Here is a 24166-nt window from a genome sequence, read left to right on the forward strand (position 1 = left end):
TATTATTAATGAATAATTACTATCAATTATAAGAAATATTTAAAGAAAACAATGATGTCAATACATAAAATCATTTATTGAAACCAAATCTAATTAAACTATGTATACAATTGTAAAATTCCTTAAACACTTAGTGTTTCATTTTTAACTTTGAGATGAAATCTTGCCCACTAAATGTGAATTGTCTGTAATCTCTATGGTTCCAATGGTCTTAGATCAGTAAAATACTACATGATATAATAAAACATAACTTAATCAGTATAAATAATAACAAGTATAACAAATGAAATTAGTTTTGAAGTAAACAATTGTCATTTCTCAATTATCCTTGAAACCTCCTAGGACAATGCATCACTTAATAGCCGCACTCAGTGCTTTCTCTTTGCTTATTACACTAAATTCAATAAGATATTGAAAGTTAATCGAAAATCCATTAACGCAGTAATAAAATATAATTTTTAAGACATCAACCATTGTTTAAATGACTTACTTTAACTGGAATCCATTTAACAGTACCCTTGGATTTACTTCCTTGAATATCATTAAATCACTTCAAAGCACTGGTTAAGAGAAGCATTCATGCATATTGTACAATTAAAATATTAATCTTACAAAAGATAAAGTAAATGTCTTACAAATTATAACTGACCTGTTAATAATTCCTTTCAAGTAGTTGTCGGGTTTCTTGTGCAAGGAACAAAATCAAACAACAACATTGTCCTTAGGACATATAACGACTAGTTGCCAATGTACACTGCATTGGAGAATATTAAGTTGTTATAGTACATAAATTATTTAAATTAATTTGTTTAGTTTTACTTACACATTCAAGTAGGCTCTTAGGTAGACATCTCTCTGTGAATTATGCATTCATTTCTTAATATAATCCTCATATTCAAATTATGATTGCCCAAATTTATGTGTGAATTGTAGCTCAAGCAATCCATACACAGAGGCATTCATTGATCGCAGACTTAACTCATTCGTATGCCTATTATTGTTAAAATAAAGTAAATTATGCATCAATTTAAAATAATTAGTTATGTAATTGATTGTAATATAAAGTGACTTATAGAATCTACATTTGTATAACAAATATGTTGAGACATTGACCACCGCGCTATTTCAAAAAGATCGTTTATAACTTCTAAATATGAGTTATTTTGATGATAAAAATATGTTAAAAATATCTTTAAAAATATTGATTTAGCAATTATCTTTGGCTTAAATATTAAGATTTGATATTCTTCTTATTTATGGCTTGCAGATATGAAAATGAGGGATTAAAAGAGAAAAAGATCGAGAAAATATCAAAAAAATATCAATTAGGAAGATTTTTAGCATTAGGCCCAAGTCCACTCCAACAACTATAAAAGGAGAGTCAAGCCAAAAGGAGACACACAACAGACAACCCACACTCTGGGTCTATCCCTTACGGAAAACCCTCTCTCTTTATTCATCCATCATCTTCTTCCATTCATCCATCATCTTCTTCCATCCACCTCAACCCCTTGTAAAAGTCTCTCATGACAATGAGTGGTTAAACCCCTAGTTAGGGTCTGGCAGGCCTAAAAGTCAAGCAATGTATGATGTACTCACTATTTATCAATGCAAAGGTGTTTTCTATTCTATTATCTTTTCTGCTTTTATCTTACATTATTCATCTTTATATTCTGTCAGGGGTTAGACACTCGGGAGAGGGTAACTTCTAAATAAGATTTAAAAAAGGTATGCATGCATTGGTTTTAGGGGTTAGACACTCGAAAGAGTGTAACTTCTAATAGAACAAAAAGAAAGAACTTCATAGGAAAATCATTGCTAGACATAGAATGATTATTTTATGCCCATGCATTCTTGCAAACATCTATAATTCATACTTCATGCATTTTATTTGTTGAGTCTTTGCAAAGGAATTTCGAAGATAGATAAATAAAATAGGCTTGTTATCGTGAGGAATCAGGGGTAAGTAATTGAACAGATGTGGGTAGAATAGAATCACCTAGATTGATAAAGAAAAATCATAAACTCATACATCCTAGGCAAACAAGGCAAGTCAGGTCCCAACATTATCACGTTCTGATTTTATTTCTTTTATCTTCTATTTTTATCTTTTATTTTTCTTATCTTATCTTATCTTTTCTTATTTTTATCTTAATCTTTTATTTTTTATCTTTTACTTTTATTTTCTTATTTTCTATCTTTGTCTTTATCTCTATCTTTATAATCTTTTAATCTAAATCTTTTATTTTTTTTCTTTTATTTTGATCTTTAAATATTTATCTTATCTCTTATATTCTCTTATCTTTATTTTAAATTATTTATCTATTGCTTTTAAATTGGATTTGCATTAATCTAAGTAAAAACAAAGTTCCTATGGATTCGACACTCGAACTTTCGAGTACTTTACTACTTGTGACAATTTGGTACACTTGCCAACGAGTTAACAATCGTCATGCTTTATGTACAAGGGGACGTCATCATTATACACCCCAAACACAGTTAAATCTCATGACACTTGCATAGGCTTAAGGAAAAGCTGCAAGATCTTTAATGTCATCTGGTATAGGGGGTCGTCATCAGGTTTCGGCCTATCTACAGATTTCGCCGGTCTCCTAGTTACCTGTTTATCCTACACAATTAATAAACATAAGTCAATGACAGTCAACACTTTATTTGTAACAAATCTTTTTTTAATAATCACAAATTCAACAAAATGAAATACTTGTTTTGAAAAAGGTTGTACAAGATGTGTCAGCCAAGCAAGGAAGGTGTTAATGGTTTGCCCCACTAGCTAAACCTCTTGAATGGGTACAGGGATGCAAACATCAACATCTCGAACTACTCAACACCGACTTTCACTTGATCATTGCCCAAAGGGATGTTATGGATGGTTGTTGATCCCTCATAAATTCTTCCCAGGACAATCAGTGCAATTGGTTAAAGAATTATAAAGAAAAAAATTATTGTAAAAATATAAGAAAACGAAAAAAAATAGCAAAATTCAAAAAATCATTGATATTTATTTCATTTGCGACATTGGACTCTCCACACCTTTCCTAAACGGATCATATTAGGTATTTATGTTACCAATGTAGTAGGTGGTAAGGAGGAAATTCATAGTTATGAGTTATGTCCCACAAACACAAACTAAAACAACTGAATATATCACTATTGAAGTCCATATCTCTATTATCAAATCATATGTTTCAACCAACATTGTTTTTATATCATTATTTAAACCAACACTGTTTTTATTTGTTCATATGTTTCAACCACAACCTTTTTTTTATTCAATGTGAAGGATCAAATACAATCTTGTATTTTTTCATAGCTAACTACTACAATGTGGAATAGTTATAACATAGAGTTTTCAATGGAAAAAGGAAGGAAAAGATTACTATTAATTCTCACTAAATACCATAGAGTTATAGCACAAAGCTTTCAATAGAAGCACCAAAACTCAGAAAGAAAAAAATGGTAAGAGAAAGATAGTGTTGCCAAAATCCAATGTAGTTAACCAAAATCCAATAAATAAAACTTAATTACAAGTTACTAAACATGGAAGAAAGGGAACCCTAACATAGCATTGAAATTGAAGTTACCAAAGGTAAGAGAAAGACATACCTCGTCACCGAGGCCGACACCGAGATTGATCATTCTCCTTTCGTACACTTGTCGTCGCCGCGAAGAGTGATCACTGAGAGCTAAAGCATGACTAAGACCAAGAGTGGCTGCGAGTGGGAGTGAGAGTTGTCGCGAGCTTCAAACCGAGAGAAAGTACGAGCGTTGAGACGAAGGAGATTGAGAGTACGAGTACGAGTGCGACAGAGGAGACTGAGAGTACGAGTACGAGTTGCAGCACCACGTGAAACACCCTTTTTTGTAAAATAAATTAAAAAGGGTTTTATTTAAAAATAAATAGTTTTAGAAAAATAATGAAGTTTTTGTAATTAAATAAATAAGAAGAAATAGTTTTATTAATTAAAATAATGTTTTTAAGGTAAATAAAATAAATATGTGTTTTTTTAGGAAATGAAAAAAAAAGATGTTTTATTTATTCATTTGATAAAGAGTAAAATAGAGTTCATTTTAATAAAATAAAGAAAAATAGAGTAAATAATAAGCTAAGAATACCCTAACTATAAATAGAGACATATTAAGTCATTTTTTACATTTACAACATGTCTCTCCACTCTCTCCACTCTCTTCCTCTCAAATTCATTTTCTCCTTCTCCCTCTACCAAAACCCTCTCTTTTTCTTGCATATACTCAAACTAGTTCCAGTAAAACTTGATCTTGGACTCGTTTATCGTTGGATCATCGTGAAATTTGAACACCAGGTTTGGAACCTACCTTTGCACATCCTCACCATTGTAATTTTGAAATAATATCTATGGTGAGAGAAATATTCCTCGCACAGAGCTTTCTTTTTTTTGCACACACCTAAATTTGTCCTAGTAAAATTACAATCTTGGATTCATTAACCGTTGGATCGTAGTGAAATTTGAACACTAGGTTCGAAACTCATTTTTGCACACCCCTACCGTTGAGATTTGTGAAATAGTGTGTGTGATTAGATAAATATCCCTCACATAGAGACAATGAAATGGAAGCTTCAATCCATTCTCCTTCTCTCTAACGGTTGGAAACCCTAGCAGAGCAACTAGAGAAAAAGCTTAAGAAATCTTAGGGAACCACTAGAGATGTTGCTATCACTGTCAGACTACACATGTGAGACCGCTTAGAGGTAAGGGATGATTTTATCACACTTGAGGTTAGAATGAACATGTGTAGGATCCTTAGAGGATTAAATTGGGATTTATTTTTGGATGTTTATTGAATTATAATTCTTCTTTTACGATTTTAATTACAATATTGTTGTGCTTGAAGGACCAATTGATGTTTTGATGCGAATTGGTTGATAAAATTGAGTGCTCTTGGTGTTTACGTGTTTTTGACCTATGATTTTAATTCCTTTGATTTTGACATGATTATGTGAAATTGTTTGAGGGGTTTTACTCACCATGTTGTGAGAAACATATTTGTATAATTTGTTTGTGTTGGACAAGATTTACTAGATTAGCATGATAAATTGTTATATTGGGATCATGAAATTGTGCTTGAAATTGTGTTTAAGTGATAAATTAAATATGTGATGAATTTTGAGATACATGTGTATTGAGATATTATATGTATTGAGTTGTGAGCTATGAACTGTGCAATCACACAATTGTAAGTCCCTTTAAGGGTGACGAGTTTATGCGCGATAAGTATTGTGATGGAAACCATTGTGGGAACCCGACAAGTTTAATCACTTTAAGACACGACAAGATTAAATTATTTTGAGAATAATTGAGGAGTTGTGTGTTTTGTACAGTTCATAGATAGAGTCTGCATGCTAAAATATTTTTTGGGTTGGACCTGAATCAAGAGGGAGAGGCCCTGACGAACTCTTCAAAGTCTAGGCCTTGGGGGTAAATACACCTGGTTTGAGTACTCCTCTGAGCATGTGTCGATCTCACATGGTTGGAGCATTCTCGCAAAACAGCGTGACCCTGACTGGTCTTCCTATGATTTTACCTAGTGAGAGTGACCTAACTTACCAGTGTGTGGTCTATCTTGTCATGTACTTCTAAGCGCCCGACGAGATTTTTCACTGACATGGTACCACATTATATATAGGATTGAGTCTTAGTGTATTTGTTGCATAATGCCTATGTAATGACTATTGTGACTCGTTACGTGATAGTGGATAATGAATTATGTGAGTGTGAGACATTGTGTTGTACTTGAGATGTGTTGTTCTGAACACGTGATTAATGTGAAGGTGTGATTGTGTGATTAAATCCTTGGGACAAGTGATGTTACACAATGAGTGGTAAGATGAAACAAATTGTGCTAAGTTGAGTTTGTTATACTTATATTAAATATATTTGATTTTGTTTATCTCTATCTGTTTAGGAATGTGATAACTCACTCCATGTGTGCTGCTTGTATTTGGATCCTGTGATGATCTCAAACCTTATGTTCATGGGAACAGATGGTTAGGTGGATGACTTTGAAGAACCTCGTGTTAGAGGATGTTGGGACACAATGCTCTGATAAGATGTGACATTTGGGGCATGAGTTTTTATTTCAATTGCATGATGTTCTGAACATGTTTTTTTTTTTTACTTTATTTTATTTCACTACTTAACTTGAGTTCTTTTGTAAACTTGGACGACCTTGTTTTGAGACAGATATGTTTTTAATAAGTTTTATTTGGTAATAATGAAGCAAATATGATCATTTTACCCATGTGAATTTGTTTACGAGATTTGAATAAAATTGGTTTAATTAAATTTCATTTTTTTATATGTTTTTCTTATTTATGCATATGTCGGGATAAAGGATGTCACACCACAGAAGTGACAAGGTCAGGGTGAGAGTAAGGAGACTGAGAGTGGACGCGAGAAGATAACCAAATTCAATTTTATATATATATACACACACGCGCGCACGCGAAAAACAATGTTGATTTTTATGAAAATCAATGTTAACATCAAAACAATAACATTAGTTTTTGAAAAATTGATGTTAATGATGCATGTTAACATCATTTTTTTAATGATGTTAATGAAATAATTTTATTTACTATTATATCACCATCTTTTTGTTAATATCGATTTTATCGAAATGTAAAAGGTCTTTTTTCTAGTAGTGCTAGTAAAATGGTATTGAACAGCTATGTGCTTTGTCCTAGATTGAAAAGCTGGATTCTCTGTAATGTGCAAGGTGTAACATCTTTTGAGGTGTTAGGTTATAATTTGCTATAGCATGTTTGCGTATATGTGCTTCGTTGATGGTTTGGTGTGTTTATGGAAAGTATTTAATTTTTTATATAGTATAGTTATTATTGATGTTGTTAGCCAGCAAATAGTATAATAAGGCTTATGAATAAAGAACAATATCTTACGTCAAGTACCCGCAATTAGTGATTTTATAATCACTAATATCTATAATGAAGACTAAAATATTTTGGGACTCGTTTAGAGTCAAAGTAATCAATTAAAGAACATAATTTCTATCTCCTAAAATGATTCAAATTCTAAAATTATTATATTGAGATCTTTGTGCAATCTCAATAAAATCTAAATTTTATTCTTATTTTCCTAGTATATCCAAATTAAATTTCCAGCCCTCAATTATTGCTATAGCAATTCCTATTGTTGTTCTATTAATTTCATTCTCTAAAATGATTGCTATATCTATTCCTAATATTTTTAAACTACTACCTTGGTATCCAAATTTAAATTGTGATCATAAAAATTACATCTTACTCTTTTTTATTCAATTAAATATATACCAATTTCATTCTTATTACCCTAAATTTCTAATTCAATCCCACATAAGGGTGGGAATAGGTCAGACCAGACTTTGAAAGGTTTGAACCTAGTCTACGATGAATTTTTGAGGCTTGAGCTTGGTTTATAGTCTATCAAAGACTTTTATTTTATTTTTGTTCGGCCTGACCTTTTTAAAAGTCTAATCTGGCCTGATAGCCTTTTTAAAAGTCTTCTTTATATTAAATCTATAATATTCATTTCCTATGGATTAGGAACGTAATAGAAAAAGTTAAAGGAAGAGAAAACCAATAAAAATGATGAGGAATATAAAGGGGCACATGACTCATCTATAATTAAAGTATTACTTGATTATAGGAATATAAGTTATGGAGCGAGTGTAATCAAAGTCTGATATTTTTTAAAAAAAATTAATTATCCAAAAAATAATATAAGTATATATATATATAGGCCAGTTTATCAGACTTATAAGACTTTCTAATAAGTCAAAATCTGATCTATTTAATTTAATAGATTTTTAAAAAAATCTAAACCTAATTTTTTAATTAAATAAACCAATTCAGACCACAAATTTTACGTAAACCAGTCTTGTAAGGCGGTCTGCCCTAATCCCACGTACCACACCCTTCCCCTAATTCTCTCTCTGTTTCTTTAATAAAACTTTTCTTTCTTAAAGCCTTATATACTCCCACAATTAACAATTACCCATTTCCTTATAGCACGTGATATTCCCCTTTTGTAAATCAGCAACCAGTACACCCCACACAACACTTATCACTTACGATCCTAAACACCAAGCTTCCCTCACGAGTTTGATGGCTTAGCACCACTCTCTTTTCCTTAATTTCTTTCGTCGCAGTGGATGTTGTCGACACCCACAGCAACAAAAATCATCATCACCTTGTGTTCTTGTCTCTTAGCCATGGACCCTTTAACACCAAAAGCTTGATCTTTCTTCCCGTTACTCAAGGTAAGACCACGTTCATAATTTCTCCACCAAAATCTGATTTTTCCTTCTTGCATGTAGAAAATAATTGTGGTCTCACCTCTAGAATCTCAAGTACGAATTCTTTCTAGGTTACCAAGCACATCCTTTATTCCATTTTATTTTGGTAGTTTTAAATTTAAATTTCCTAATCAGAAATTCGGTTCTCTTAGTGCTCTTTAATTTGACAGTATTTTTGTCCTTATGTTTCCATATAGTGTTTTATGTCGATTAAGGGTTAGAGAGAAAGTTCTATACGCAGAGGACATCGTCTTATCGTACTCTTGGAAGTCCCTGGAAAATCTCAGGTAAGGGAGGGAGTGAGAGCTAATGTACGTTTTGGTGTACGAAGAGGGTTAGGAGTTCCCCGCTCTTAACTCTTTTGGGGTTTTATTGTCGAAGAGTCGAATTACGACTCGCTGTAAGACGCATATACTCGCTGCCATGGTTATATATAGTAATTAATCATGACACTGAGAGAATGATGTTGCTCTCTCGCTGTCTGGCAAACCCCAACTCAAAGCAATTGATCGAATTGCTTAAAGAGCACTTTTTGAATTATGTCATGTGATGATTATGTAATTTATGATTATGGTGATCAATGTAGATGGTTACACTGCCTTTTGAAATCTGATTCATAATGCCTTAATCGATTTAAATGCTTAACGGAATGAGTTGTGATTTGCTAAGTAGAGAATGTAGGGATGAGTTATAAATAAACTTTATGCTAAGTATTATTGATGATTATGCTTCAATTACATAAATTGTGGCCATTGAAACTTTGTGTGTGTAATTGCTTTGAATTACGCAATTTGTATTGATGTAATTGTTTCCAATTAAGAGAAATATACTCAATCAAGTGCTGATTATATTGTGAGAGAATGCAATTGTATAGTTAAATTGTGACTGGTGAGTTGTGAATGGTGTTTGAGAGATGCTTACATTATGTATATGGTTGCTCTAAGTGAATTGAATTGTGGTGCAAAACAGGATGTGTATGGAAGTGCAATTAATTGGTGTGAGTTCTAGATTGACATATGCTTTTAGTGTGTTTATTAGGTGACTTGTAGATTCTGAGTTTCTGATTTTAAACAAGTAAACTACACTACATTTAATGCTATATGCTAGAATTGTGAGACAGCACCACCCTTGTGTTATGGTTTGAACAGTATTTTCCACAGGTCTTTGTTTTTTATGCCCTTTTGGTAGTGTTGCAGATTTGTTTGTCCTCTTCGTAATGCTTTTGGTCCCATGTCATTTCAAATTTTGTATGATTTTTAGTGATTTTCACACTGCAGACTGCCCTGTTGATTTTGATTCTACGAAGCTGTGAGATAAAAAATAATAAACTGCATTGTTTGGCATGTATTGATGCTTGCTATGTATTTTTAGTGAGAAATAGACTTGATAAGGATCTTGAGGATTTGGAATCGGTGGATTTTCATTTTAAGGTAATTGATTATGAATTTTATAAGATGAGTATGGGATGGAATAAAATTATGTAGTTTGTTCTTCTTTGGAGATGAAATGAGACTTGATTTGAGGAAGTTGTGGTAGTTGAAAAATTATAGAAAATATTCCAGTGCTTTCTTGATACTTTGAGAGGTTCTCTGTAAATTCTTAGTCCTAATGAGTTTTCGGTTTTTGAGATTTTTCTCACCCAACTGCCTTTTATTGGTCTAAATTGTTTTCAAGCTAATGTATGGTTCTTAATTGTAGCTTTTGGTTTTAGAAAATTTTATACTTAGTTCCTTCAATACTTCCTATCTACATCTATATCTAAATTTATATGAACTTATAATCATATTACTTAGTATAATTTAAATCCAAAATCCTTTACTTTTAAAATTCGTATTTGATGTTTTAACTAGTCCTAAACACTTCTTTTTTTGAAGGCTTATGATTTTGCTTTATGGGTGAGATAAAGACTTGTCAAATGAAAATGGAAAGATTTACAAATGAGGGGCAAGTGTTTTCTTGGAAAATTTATTCCATATGCCTCATCTCTAATGTGAAGAGAAAGAAATTGAAATAAACCATGCATCACTGCATCCCAGGACTTACTGGCACACTCCAGGCTTAGTGTCACCCAGACTTGGTGATATCCCAAGCTAAGTGCTACTTCAAGTTTCTGGGATATTCCATGGCTTAGTGCCAAGGGTGTCATATAAATACTATTGGGGTACCCCATGTATGACATTATAAATGGAAGAGTAGTAATGACTAACATAGGAACATGCATCACACTCATATAGGATGACTAACTTTATGGGTTGGTGATTGTTTGATATATGGGGATTGTAATGATTTCAAATTGTGTGATGACTAGTGTAAGTACAAATACTTTGATTGAGATATATGTTTCTATCTGATATTGACTGTTGGCATACTTGTTTGTTATATATAAAATGTATTTTGTTAGTCATAAAATATGATGTGCAACTCAATAGGTGTATATATGTGTTAAAGAACTTAGGTGTTATCTGTATGCTTATTCTCCCGCCTTTATCGTATTTTACTACAAAGTCTCATTCCTCCTTGTTTGTGTTTTCTTGATTTTGCTTGGTTTTAAGCATTGAACAGGTGAGAAGGATCATAGGAAGGCCACAGTGGTAGGGCAGATGGTTGTTAATTAAACACAACAACCGAGGGTTGTGTGCTATTATATGTTTTGCTTGTGTTATGTTTTGTTTTGTATAGTGTATTTGTGGGAGCTAATGGCCTAGGCCTATTTCCTATTCCCCTTGTTGTAAATATTTGTGACTTGTTATAGTGGGTATTCTCATCCCTTCTTTTTTTGAAAAACTTATGTCTCCCAAATTTGTATAGTTGATGTTCTTAGTACCCACGAATAGTGAAATGTTATGTACTTGAACTTTGTCCTACCATATTCTTTCTTATAATGGATATATCCTACTCTATATGGTCTTCAATCAGTATCCAAGATTTTGAGTGATCTAATGGCTTTGGCCTTCTGCTAGCCTTATTACGTTCTACTTGAATAGTATAAACTGTTACTAACAACTAGATATACTTGAACCATTATTCGTATTCTATTGTTCAAATTACTCAAATTCTTATTCGACACAAGGCACTTTGACTGTCACAATACACAGTAGTCTTATGCTGTAGTAGACAAAGACACAGCAAGCTGTAATTTGGATAACCTGCTCACTGACCCTCCTTCCAAGTGTAAACACATAGTCAATAGTAGATTTTCTCTTATCAAGATCAGCTGCATACTGAATCAACATAGCTCCTAACAATAAATTCTGATCTTTCAAAACATAATGCAACACCTGAGGTTCCATTGATGTATCTAAAGATCCTCTTAACAACATTCCAGATCTCTTTACCAAGATCTGCCATGAACCTACTAACCGCTCTCACTGCTTGTGCAATGCCTGGTCTAGTACAAATCATGGTGTACATAAGGCTTCCCACCAGTACAAGAATAAAGTGTAGATATGCAGAAGATTCACACTAAAGATAACCTAGTAGATGTTATGGTGAATCCCATGAATGCAAACAAGTTTGAATGGAGTCAATCCTCATTTGGCCTATCAAAAACGTAAGCAGCAAGGAAATGACAAGGTAGAGAGGAATTTGGAAGCTCACAAAAGTAGCTTCAAGTGGGAGATTGTGAAGTTGTGGACAGTAAAGCAACTTTAAGTAAAAAAGGAACGGCTGAATATTTTGCCTCTACATAGCTAGGACTGTGAAATTAATTGGAAGGGTAGAAATTGTGCCATGGCATTTAATGCATACGTTGCCATCTTTGCCTATAAATAGCTAGTCGTTTTGCTCATCAATTGTGGTATCCATTCTTAGAGAAAGTTCTTTGAGTGAGAGTTGTATTCTCCTATTATAAGAGAGAGTGTGTAATTGTTCTCTCCTTATATTTAGAGAGAGGTTGCAATTTTCTTCTATTTAGTGAAAATATTTCTCTAGTCATGCATGTGATTTTTTCTTTATCAGTTGAGGGTTTTCCACTTTAAAATATTTTAGGTCCATTCTTACTCTTCTCTTATCTTCAATTTTCACACAATATTTACTCCCATTAAACTTCTCTATGTTGTACTTTGTTGCCATGATTTCACATAACTTCCACCGTTTATGGTACCACCTACTGTACAGAGACGGTGACTGTGAACTAGTACACCAAGTAAGCTTCCAGGAAAGAGAGGTGGGTCACCAGCAGCACACTTAAATACCAAATTTTTCCTTAGTCAGAACTTTCCCAGACATGCACTTTCATACTACCTCACTATATATCCAGGAACAAGAATAATTCTTTTTTGATGTGAAAGATCAAACTAATTGCAACCATTGAGCATATTAAAAATTTTCTCCGGCACTAGATCAGCATGCCAACGTTTATTGCAGTAGAACAATATCAAAACCTATTGGCTCTAATACTACTATTGAATACCAAAGTAACAAAATAATATCTCGTAGCTAAAATAAGAGATGAGAAAAATAGGAATGGACGCACAATATTTTAACATAGAAAACCCTCAATGGATAAGGGACAAAGCACGAACAAAACTAGAGAAATATTTTCACTTAATGGAAGAAAATTACAATCTCTCTAAATATATATATATATATATATATATATATATATATATATATAACAATTACACACTTTCTCTTGTAATAAGAAAATACAACTCCACTAAAAGAACTCTCTCTAAGAATGGATTCTACTTGTAATGGGATAATCTAATGAGCAAAATGGGTTGTTATTTATAGGCAAAGATTGCAACGTGTGCATTAAATGCCTTGACACAATTTCTACCCTTCCAACAAATTTTACAAGCCTAGGAGCTATGTAGAGGTAAAATATTCAGCCATTTCTTTTTTACTTGCATGCCACAAAAGTGGCTTTACTGTCCACGACTTCACAATATACGTGCATATGGATTTAATTTCCATGGAAACAATGGTGCTTAAAAAGTAAATGAAAGTACAATTTGTTTGTAAGGATTAAAAAGTTATCTTATCTTATAATAAAAATACAAGTTTGAATCTCACAAAAAATATGTGAAAATCTATAAATATTTCTCAAAAAATATTTTTGAACATTAAAACATGTCTTAACTTCGATGTGCTTATGAAGAAATTTAACTCAATTGAACTTTTATAAATCGACTAAAGCAAGTGTCTTTAAAATGATATATGGTAGGAGGGAAAATATATATAGTTGAGAACCACGAATTTTGTGTATCAATGCAAGAAATGGTTAAAATATATTTAGTTAGCTCTAAACATTTTTTGAAATTTAAACATGTTTCTTGAAAATAAACAAATTCCCGTACTTAGTTTCAATAGAACATTTTAAAATAGATATACGTATTTTTTTCTAAAATTATTCTTTGGGTTAAATAACTTTAATATATACACGTTTTCCTTAATCTTATGTATCCTTGAGAGTAATGAAAAATCAAAGTTAAGTAGTCTTATAGGTAAAAAATTGGATTGATTCATATTAATTAAAATATTATTAATATGAGAAAATATGAAAGAAAGTCATTATCTTTTAAAGAAAAAAGTAGATATAATTATGTGATCATAACTCAAGTGTTCTTTAAAATATAAGGTTCTTATAATACCCAAATAGTAAATACTAAATACTAAATAAATCAAAAATTGTATCAACAAGTCATTAGTCCGAATGATACTGAATTTGATCTTAAGGTCTCATATTCGAGTTTTGTGGATGCGAAAAATACCTTTGTGAGGAGAGACTCCATTAAACCTGTCAAAGTTCTCCAATAAATATTAGTCATTAATAAAACTAATACATACTCTGCATCAATATCATAGCGATACAAAAAAAAACACATAATTATCCCTAACAACTTATTTTTTATAATTTGGAAAAGTTAAGAATTATTACATCATCTTTTTTTTATTGCTCAATATATGTTATTAGTTTTTGTTAGAATGTTAGTAGGATGATTCAAACTCACAATCTCTATCTCTCTCTTCTCCCTTCAACTCTTAGGATATGTTCGATTTAGAGGATGTAAATGGAAAAGATGAAAATAGAAGTTTTTTTTTAATTAAAGGGACATGTAGGAGGTGTCGAACTCACGAAATTTATTTTCTATTTCTCTTTTCTCCCCTTAACTAAACACGGCCTTAAATGTCTTTCTTCTCAATTATTAAGTCAATCGTATAACTCACATTATTAAGTCATTATGACTTGAACATTTTGTAAAACACAAGCTTATGTGAATAATTACATAAAAAGTAAAGTCGAAATGGTTATTACTATTAACCTTTTTTTAGAAAATATTTAGAATGTGCTTGTTTTACATATTAAAAGTTGATTCCTTAAAATGTAAATACGGGAATGATATATTCTCATGTTTGTTGTAAGCTTTGAAAAATTATTCTTGGATATTATTGATTCTAAACAATATTAGTATTTTTGTGGGAATAGGGAGAGTTATTTCCTAAAATAACATTAACTTCTTTTTTATTTAAATTATTTTAAATTTTAAAAGATGTTTCCAAAAATATTAAATGCAATTAAACACATTTTCAAATATATCCAAAAATAACATTTTTAGTTATAATATTCTTAAAAATATAACATGATTGTAAAATTTTAATAAGATATTAATAGATTTTTTTTTTTGAGAATTAAGTTTAAGAATAAAAATGTATAGGATGAAACCTCCACATTGATAAAAAAAAATAAAAATAAAAATAAAGACGTAATTGGAGGAACCTCCTCACTGGAAAAATAACAATTGCTAATTGACCATTATGGTTTCTTATCTTAATTTTTTTGTTTACTTTGATTCCTTCTTCTTTTAAAAAATTTATTTTAATTTTTTATCTTTTTAAATTAAATATTTAAAATAATTTTTCCATCAATTTAAAGTTAACACTGTTGATAATATTCACTAACAAATATTTTTTCTCATATTTCCCTCTTCCTCTTCCTCTTCCTCTCACTCCGGCGGTTTTGGCCACCATAGTGGGGGACTCTTCTGTGAAGGCCGTCAACCACTATTTTTCAAGCCATCTCAAAGATCATAGGATGAAAGAAATAGCCCACTCCAAAGCTTCCCCTTTGAGGACATCGTAGCATACCTTGTGAATGTTTGATGTCTTGGTTCACACAAACTGATCATATATACAAATTTCTGATACACATACACCAACTAGTAAGTTGCATCAGAGAGTTTCTAAAATAGACATTCACGTTGAATTTCATAAAGCCTTCACATGGAGCAGTCCAGCGGTGCTCTTGAGATTGAGGAACAGCAGAATTCGTCCTCTGACGCTTTTGCCTGAGGCCATCCCCTGCAATTTCTGAAGTAACATGAAGCATAATTTTAGAAAAGCTCCCACACTGGTCATTAAGAGATTCCACTGTCCACCCCCCCCCCCCCCCCCCCCCCATTTTTTTAAAAATTATCTATATGTTTGTGGATATTTAGAATGTGTTTGGTATACAGGAGAAAAATAAGATAGATGAAATAAAAAAGATGAGAAATAAAATGAAAATTAAAAATATTTAGTTATTTTAAGAAAAATAGAATAGAGAGATTAGTATAAATAGGTGAGAAATAATACAATACAATGAGTCATAATATTTTTAAAATTATTTTCACCTTATTATTTTAAGAATTTCTATTTTCCTTTGTTTTGAGAAAAATTAGAGGAAAAAATCTATGAATTTAGATGAAACTATCGAATAGCTAGTAATTTATAAATATTTTTTGTTTAGTTCTTATTTTGGCTCCCTCAATATTTTTGCTCAAAGTTCCATCAATGAGTAGATGGACATTCAATCCCTTTGTTTTGAAACCTAATCCTCTAAAATAAGGTCAGGGACATCAACACCAAAAAGTTCAGAGACAAGATGAGTATCCCAAGCTTTTTGATCCTAAAGAGCAAATCACTAGGATGCAATTATTTCTTAACCACGGTTCATCCCATACATTAATGTTGGAACCTGACCCAATACACCACCTATGCCCTTCTTTAGCAAAACTAGGGGTGAGTAAGCCGGCCAGTCTGTCCTGCGTAAGACTCACCCGCATAAGCTTATATTGACAGTGGACCGGGTCAGCCTATTCCGCATTCTTACACGGACCAAATAAATTGGTCCGTCCCTGTCCCACGGACCCGCGGTTCAAACAGACCGGTCCGCGGGCCTAGTTTTAAAGAAATTTCAATTTCAATAAAAATGTAACACAATCAAATTAAATTCAACACAAATGTAAATAAAATCTCAACAATCAATTAATAACATCAATAAAATAAACAATGTCTTAACAAAAAAAAAATCCAAGCAACAAATCTAAAATATGAAACTTAAACATCTCCAACAACAAATGATTTCATATTTGAAGTAGTTTGAGTCTTCTCCATCTCCACATCTTCATCTTCTTTTCCTAAAACTCAAAATAATAATAAATATTAGAATAAACTCAAGTTAAGTGATTAAAAGACAACAATTATTACATATTATTTACCTTACATATCAAATCCTAGAAACCAATTTTGAGTACATATCAAGGCTTGCACGTTGTCAACAAGAAGCCTAGTTCAATATTAGCATTATTTTCATTTTGCAATTTCTATCCTTTTGGTGTTGTCATGCTCAAACTAAAATTTTGAAATTATTAATAGATTCCATCTCTCATGCTCTAATTGTATGTTGATATAATATAATTAATTAATGCGACAAAAATGTCAAATACCAAAACAAAAACGTGTGAAAAATACAAAAAAATTGGCTTTTGTTTCTTAAGCGCTATGGAAAAATTGAATCAAGCATTTAGCCCCGACAAAAATCAACCATTCAGCCCCAACAAAAATAGGATAAAAACAAATTCTAGAGAGAGAAGAGATATACTTTGCGTGGTGGCGTGGTGGTGGGTTGAGGCAGTGCTGTTGCGATGAGTCGCGTTCTGTTTTCCTTGAAAGGAAAAGAGTCGTGTGACGGCACGCGTGCATGAATGCGTGGTGGAGAAGAATCGTGAGGAGAAAAAGTGTTCTTAACCTACTGCAACCACAAGTCTGTGAAGAGAAGAAGAAAGAAAAGTTTAAAGTGAAAGAGACAAAATCAAACCTAATATAACTGGGTCACACAAATCAAACCTAATGCGGGCAACCCGCGGGCCAAACCTGCGTAGTCCACGGGTTAAGCGGGGCGGGCCAAAAAACATGACATAACCATGGACTGTTTAAAAAAATTGGTCTGTTACCCACGCAGACCGCGGGCCAGTCCATGGACTTAGGCTCGTTTACCCACCTCTAAGCAAAACCTGAGAAGCAATGCTCCGCCAAACCTAAGACGGGTGCTATGACTCGTCATTGCACAGATGTACACACCATTTCAATTTCGGACTTGGGGTAGCTTCAAATAAAGATTTTCAAAATTTTAATGAATTAAAATGTATACAAATTTAATTAATTAAATTCCTTTTTAAAGAAGTTAGATCCTAACGTAGTCAACTCATCCATAACTAAGTACCATGGTTACCCGATCTTTTTTACATAAATTACAGGTTAAATTACTCATTTGGTCCCTATAGTTTCACCATTCATATCTTTTTGGTTTTTTTAGTTCCTATAGTTTACATTTTAATTCTCTTTTAATACTTATAGTTTAAAAGTGGTGTTTTTAATCTTTTGTATTTTAATTCTCTTTTAGTTCCTTTAGTTTGAAAGTGATCTTTTTAGTCCTTATCATTTGTATTTTAATTACCTTTTAGTCTTTACTAAAAAATATAAAAATAATTAGTTACAAATTAGTTATAAATTATCAACTATTTTTTTATTACAAATTATCTTACGATAAATTAGTTACGAATTATTTACTAATATTTTTGTATTTAATTGTAATTGATAATATTATTGATATTTTGATGGTAAAGACTAAAATAGAATTAAAATATAAAGTATAGGAACTAAAAAGAATACTTTTAAACTATAGGAACTAAAAGAAAATTAAAATGGAAATTATAAGGACTAAAAAAACCACTACAAGAAAAGAGAATTAAAATGTAAACTATAGGGATTAAAAAAGAATTAAAATGTATACTATAAGACTAAAAAAATCACTTTCAAACTATAAGAACTAAAAAAATATGAATCCTAAAACTATAGGATCAACTAAGTAATTAAACCTAAATTAAAATAACCATCTTAAGCAAAAGAGTTGTTAAGAGTTGTTTTTCTACGAAAGTGTTTTTAACTTTTTATTAAATAGAATTGTTTATAGGAGTTATCATTTTTCATTTATCCTTACCTATATATTTAATTTTCTTAATTGCTTATCTTTTTCAACCTTTCCTTTCATCTTTATTTTATTTTAAATTAAATTTTAATATTTTTTAGAAAAGAAATTATCAAACAATTTAAAATAATCTTATATCACAATATAAACTATACGTCATAAATTTAAAATATAATCTATTTATATGTTCACAAATATTTATTTATTATAAATTATAATTATAATATAATTTATACATTCAAAAATAATTGTTACTATAAATTTTAATTATATAAAATATTTAAACGATAATTTATAATTAAATGATATTATAAAATTATTTTATACCATCAATGCATAAATATTAAACTCTTTAAACACTTGTATTTTTTAATAAATTTTAATCAATAATAAAAAAATGTTTAGAGAATTTGTCACTAACATTTCTCAACCTATTAGTAAAAGAAGAAAATAAATTAATTATTTTAGTGAAATAAATTAAAATTATATATCTCAACCAAATATCCGAATAACATATAGATGACATTATTGATTACTTTATAATGATAATTGTGTCCCCTCTTGTAAGAGATAGTAAAAGCAACAAAATTCTAGACTTAGGGAAACGTGTGTGGGGGGGGGGGGGGGGGGGGGGGGGCAACCTAGTACCATAGACGAAGAGTCTTTATTGCACTTAAATCAAAACTTAACAAGAAAATCACCATCGTAAAACTGGAGTTGACTGTTTTCAGTATCAGTTGTACCAATTAAAATCATTCTGGACTCCCCTAAGAGAACCAAATCAAAAATATAAATGACTGAAGTTTTGCAGTTCCATATCATCTTCAACCTAGAAACAACTGAGATAAAAAGTTTAAATATTGTAAAAACCCAATCAACTGGTCTTTGGATCAGGCATTGGAAAGAGGCCAGCACTTGCACCTCTTGGTGGTGCAAAACCCAAGAACTTCTGCAAATTTGTTCTGATGCTAATGGAACACAAGAAGTACAGAAATGCCATGGAACAATCAGTGGGGTCATTACCCTGCAACCCTCGATGGCTCATCTTCATAATAAGCCCAAAAGGTTTGAAGGGCAATTTGGCAACAACCTTGCCTTCGAAGAGTGAATTCAGCAACCCAAAGACCACAAAGAGAACCAGAGCCACCACACCCCCAGACTTGAACTTGAAGAGAGACAGGTCACGGCTAGATTCTTTGAGGCTTGTCTCAACACGGTCAATTTTTTTGGTCTTGGACTTCTTGATGTTGATTTTATTGCTGTCAGTCTTCATGGTCTCAAGTTTCTTGGAGGCTTTGTCAATGGAGGACCTAAGGTTTTTGTAAGAATTGGTCCGATAGATAAGAACCCATGAGATAGCCTCACAGACAATAGCTGTGCAGAAGGAGATACCCACTACACTGAGGCCATCTGAGTACTTGAAATCAGAGAAGGGATATGCCATGGAAAGACCGTTACAAAAAAACGACGAGAAAATGGGAAGGCAAAATTGGATCTTGATCGGAATTGTTTAAACGTCCAAAGCCTGTATAAATAAGAAAACATTTAATCACACATTATATAACTCCTCATTAAAAGAACAGAACAATAAATAGGGCAAATTACATTCACCTTCTCCAAAAAAATGCTTAATTTACACTGACCTCCCTCCTCTTTTGAAAATAGCACTTCCCTCTACTTCATATGTTATGCTTTAGTTTGTTTTAGTGTGAACAAGCCTCTTAGGCATATTTTCTCTATCTCGGTAACTCAAAGCATCAGTAGCAGCTAGTTTTAAATACTTATTATCAACTTTGAGACTTTAGAAGTTGGAATGAAGATTTTTTTAAGTAAAATCCGGAAGATAGCAGTAGGAGTTTCTAAAGTTTTAAAATTTGATAATAGGATGTTCAAAATTAGCTAGAGGTGGTACCAAAAGTTACACAGGAAAAATGTTCCTGTGGCTCACTCTACTAACCACAAGGGGTTTGTTTACATTAAAATGGACTAAAGTGTAGCACATTCCATCTTTTAGGGATGGGGATTGTAATTTTTTTAAATTATAGAAAGGACAACGTAATTTAAGCATCTCTTGCGGAAAGGCAATGTTATTTACCCAATGAATAATAACCTTCAACCATTTAAGCCAAAAAAAAGTAAAGAAAAATAGCAGCATTGTATGTAGCATACTATTAGTCCATACCATGTAGTTTAACATAAGCTTGAAACGTCAATTAAAGAAACATCAATTATCTCCAACTAACATAACTAATGTATCACAGATTAGCATGAACCTAATTTCCATATTGGTTAGAAATTTGAACAATTATTGTCCATCAACACCACAAACCATAACGATAAAAGCCTTTGACAATTAAAAAAAATTAAAAAATTAAAATAAAAAGCAGCAGCAACTTAGCATGTAGCTAGTTAGTTCTTATAATGTAGTATAACATAAGCTTGAAAAAATAAAAATAAAATTATGGAAATACCAACTATCTCCAAATTACTGAACAATTTATCACAGATTAACCTGAATCTAATTCATTTCAATATCTCTTTATGTTTGAACAAGGCTTAATTGCACTTTTAGTTGCTTTAAATGGAGCAATTTTGGTCCCCCCAAGTTTTTTACAAGCCATTTATGTCCCTCAATTTTTTATAATTAACTAAATTTGGTCTTTCTGTTAGTTTTCTTTCATCAAAAACCTTCAAATTATCATTTTCTAACTATATATTTAGGGGTTTATGATGGATTCGGGATATGAAATAATTTTAGAAGTTTAGAAGCAAGAAATTTAGTGAAAAAAATGACAAAATTTGAAGGATTTAGTAGAATGTGAAGAGGAGAAAATTTGAGTTTTTTTATTTTGGGTGAAATGTGATGTTTTTTGGTTGGTGAATTTTGAGCACAAGGTTTAAAACAATTTAATGGATTAAATTTCGTAAGGATTTTGCATAAAAGAATGACAATTTGATAGTTTTAGGTAGAAGAAATTTGGTAGAGATAATTTTAAAAATAGTGGGATGTAAACTTAATTAGCTCAGAAAAACTTCTGAGACCAATAAGCAATCATCAAAGAGCTAGGCTAACAAGCTCAGGCTTCTTGCAGTCAATCAATGTGCTTATTATAGAACTTATAAAGACTAAGTGCAGAAACAAAAAGCTAAAACAGAACAATTTTCTTTGAAAATAAGAGCCAAAGAATGTATCCATATGTAGCTACTTTTATCAAATCTTCATGCTACTGTTTAACAAAACGGACAGCAAGAGGATGTGTCTTGTGCAAAAAGAACCAATAGTGAATTGGGACTTGTCATTACTATTTTGCAGTTAAATATTAAATGTTCAAGTCAAGAATTTGAGTTTTCTAAGATACAAATCGATCAAATTCATTCAATTCCCTAATCATTAATCAAGAACAAACTTAAGTGTTCTACAACAAAATAACAGGATTGTTTTACCAGACCAATTATAACCGCTTCCCTTCAAGTCTCAGTTTTCAATATAAAAGCCTGAAAATTCAGAAAATACGAAAATGATGTAAAGTCACATCACATAGAAGCAACAAACATTATATAATCTAAAACAAAACAGATCACAAGATACTCCAAGTAACCAGATTCCCAGAATCCATTCCCTCAATTTCAACGGAAAAAAGTCGTTGAACTTTAGAGTTTCAATAGTAAATTCATTCTTGAACATATAAAGAAATTAGCAGTCCTGCAGAACAAACTAACACATAACTACAGTGATTATTGAAATCTCAGTTTTCACTATTTAAGAATGCATACTCCTCAATTCATCAGAAAGTAAGAAATGTCACACAAGTTCAGAATAACAACATAGCACGAATAAAATCGGCATCATAAAGCGAGAAAAGAAAACAAGCAATGGACCAAAGTTGACAATCTTCTAAATCTCAGTAGTCAACATAATCAACCTACCAAAAATCAAACATAAAACAATAAATAACTCACCCTACTTCATTAACTAGCAAAAAAATCAAATCGTGTTACCCCCTTTTCGGCTCAGTAAAAAAACTCTCAACTATTTAACATTTTTTTATCAACTCAAGTAAGTAAGTTTGCATCTACTTATCATCAAGATAGCAATATAGCATAGTGAGCAAACATTTGAACACAATTTGAGAGAAATTTTTAAAATAAAATAAAATAAAATTCTTCATTCAGAATATAACTCAAAGTACCATATTTTTTAAGGAGACCCAAAAAAGAGAACAAAAAATTGGAGAAAAATAATAATGATAAATCGAGTCTTTTATTTTTCACCAATTGGCCCGCGCAAATCCGAACTAGATCCGTCGCGAACCGACGGAAAACAACCAAAGAAAAAGAAAAAAAAAACGAGGGTTTTCTGAAACGCCTGAATAGTGTGGCTCCAATTACGGATCTAAATTAAAAAGCAAAAGACACACATATAGCATCGCATATTCGATCTGCGTTTTCAAGTTGGATCTGTTGTTTGCGTTAAAATTCTGAATTAAACTTCTCTTTCACCTATCTAACAGCCTTCTCGGACTCAATTCGAAGTCGAACACGGTGGCTGGGCTCGCCGGTCGCGGTGGTGGTGCTCGCTGGTCTCGTCGCTATAAAATCAAATTAAATTAAAATCATAATAATGAAACTGTCACAACTCAAAAGGCTTCGTCGATCGTCACATTTGAATCCTTGAACTGTTCGGCCCATTAAACCCATTTCTCAAATTGGGCCTACAACTCATTACCCAAACTTTTGCCCTCCCATTTATATTATTCACACCACCATAGTTATTCACTCTCGCACCACTCTTTTTTTTATTTGGTACGACACCACCCTTTTTTTTCCTTCAATTTTAAACAAAATATCTAAGGCAGACAGACATTACCTCTATTTGTATATTTTTACTTTTATGCCAGTGTTTTGTAACAATTTAAATTGTTTAATTAAAAAATTGAATTTTTTAATTTATAAAACAGAAAATCAGTCAAGAAAAACAAATTATACAACTTAATAAAGTGCTAGTATTTTGGCTTTATGTATTGTATACTATAAATGCTTATTTTCTATAACTAAAATTTATAATAAATAAATATTTTTGAATTTATAAATTATAATATAATATGCAAACATTTTTTAACATTGAAATTATATTTTAGATTTATAACAAACAATATATATTATGATATAAGTTATTTTAAATTAGCATTTTAACTTGTACAATACGAACATAAATGTTTATTTTATATAGCTAAATTTATAATAAATTAGTATTTTTAATGTACAAGTAAAATTTAACAAAAAATATTTTTAAACATGTACATTATACTTTAGATTTATGGTAAACAATTTATGTTGTAATACAAAGTTATTTTTATCTATAAATCGATATACCTTTAATGTTAAAATTCAATTTAGAAAATAAAAGATAAATCGAAAAACACAAGTGGTTAAAAAATCAAATATATAGATAAATTAATGAAAAAGGATAAATTGAAAAAATAAGTATTTAAAAAATCAAATATATAGATAAAAGTTTAAGATTGTTTATAAATAATTTTTTGGTGCTTCAAAACAATAATTTTTTGA

The 24166-nt window shown here is 31.2% G+C and overlaps 1 long non-coding RNA gene and 1 pseudogene across 5 annotated transcripts; one reads left to right on the forward strand and one right to left on the reverse strand.

Moving 5' to 3' along the window:
• The first annotated feature begins 8043 nt into the window (after window positions 1-8043).
• LOC114400714 lies at window positions 8044-11267 on the forward strand. The gene is made up of 3 exons (XR_003663998.1): window positions 8044-8313; window positions 8547-8636; window positions 10902-11267. It is a non-coding gene; the product is annotated as an uncharacterized LOC114400714 (long non-coding RNA).
• A 7976-nt stretch (window positions 11268-19243) lies between these two features.
• On the reverse strand, window positions 19244-23236 carry LOC114400265 (annotated as a pseudogene). 4 transcript variants are annotated; one of them, XR_003663921.1, is made up of 3 exons: window positions 23099-23236; window positions 22048-22093; window positions 19244-20123 (listed from the first exon to the last, which is right to left on the reverse strand). The product of XR_003663921.1 is annotated as a calcium load-activated calcium channel pseudogene, transcript variant X2 (transcript). The 4 variants fall into 4 exon arrangements; XR_003663920.1 differs by having other exon boundaries at window positions 22043-22093; XR_003663922.1 differs by lacking the exon at window positions 22048-22093 and having other exon boundaries at window positions 23099-23232.
• Window positions 23237-24166: the final 930 nt, after the last annotated feature.

The sequence above is a fragment of the Glycine soja genome, chromosome 19 (assembly GCF_004193775.1).
Source record: "Glycine soja cultivar W05 chromosome 19, ASM419377v2, whole genome shotgun sequence".
NCBI lineage: Eukaryota > Viridiplantae > Streptophyta > Magnoliopsida > Fabales > Fabaceae > Glycine > Glycine soja.